The sequence below is a fragment of the Cebus imitator genome, unplaced genomic scaffold (genome assembly GCF_001604975.1).
Source record: "Cebus imitator isolate Cc_AM_T3 unplaced genomic scaffold, Cebus_imitator-1.0 Scaffold256, whole genome shotgun sequence".
NCBI lineage: Eukaryota > Metazoa > Chordata > Mammalia > Primates > Cebidae > Cebus > Cebus imitator.
In genome coordinates, this window is record NW_016107571.1 from 634,850 (window position 1) to 636,043 (window position 1,194).

Genomic DNA, 1,194 nt, shown 5'->3' on the forward strand with positions numbered 1-1,194 from the left:
TACCCAGGCTGGAGTGCAATGGCGCGATCTCGGCTCACCGCAACCTCCGCCTCCTGGGTTCAGGCAATTCTCCTGCCCCAGCCTCCTGAGTCGCTGGGATTACAGGCATGCGCCACTATGCCCAGCTAATTTTTTGTATTTTTAGTAGAGACGAGGTTTCACCATTTTGACCAGAATGGTCTCGATCTCTTGACCTCGTGATCCACCCGCCTCGGTCTCCCAAAGTGCGGGGATTACAGGCTTGAGCCACCGCGCCCGGCCTATGGGCTGGCAGTTTTAATATGGGCGCCGGACATCCGGCAGATCTCATTAATGTTGACATCTTGGAGCCCGATTACACAGCCAATGAAGTTATTTGGAATGGTGAGTTCGTGGTTGGTTTGAGTAGATTTTTTTTTTTTTTTTTTTTTTGGGGGGAGTCCTGCTCTGTCACCCTGACTGGAGTGCAGTGGTGCAATCTCAGCTCACTGCAACCTCCACCTCGCAGGTTCAAGCGATTCTGCCTTAAGCCTCCCAAGTAGCTGGGATTACAGGTGCCTGCCACCACACCCAGCTAATTTTTATATCTTTGGTAGAGATGGGGTTTCGCCATGTTGGCCAGACTGTTGAACTCCTGACCTCAAGTGACCCACCTGTCCTTTCACCTCTGGAGAGTGGGAGTCAATTCAGGCGAATCCAGTCCCGCTGTGCATCATAGCAAAGTGAGACTGTTATCCTCCCACCTGGTTCAGCTTGGCCAGATCAAACGGAGAAATGATATGTTATCTTTGAATTCAGTAGGCATCTGGAGGTGGTCCCTCCAGGTCATGGATGGTGAGGGGGTAGCCTGGAGCGTCGCTGCACCAATCTTGGCCGCTGGTGAAGATGGCCGGCATGGGCTGGTACGGAATGGTCAGGACTCTCCCTTATGGAGACTGGGATAGTGTTTCCAGCATTACCAAGCAGATCTGCTTGACACACCAATGGCCCGCTTGGTGGGGTTGGGCTCATATTCCCCGCCAACTGGACCTGGGTACCATACTCTCCCAGATGTCTTTGCTCTTACACCTACCTTTCCCAAATCTTTCTCTCTTTTTTAGCTTAAAAAGCTACTTACGGGCCGGGCGCGGTGGCTCAAGCCTGTAATCCCAGCACTTTGGGAGGCCGAGGCGGGTGGATCACGAGGTCAAGAGATCAAGACCATCCTGGTCAACA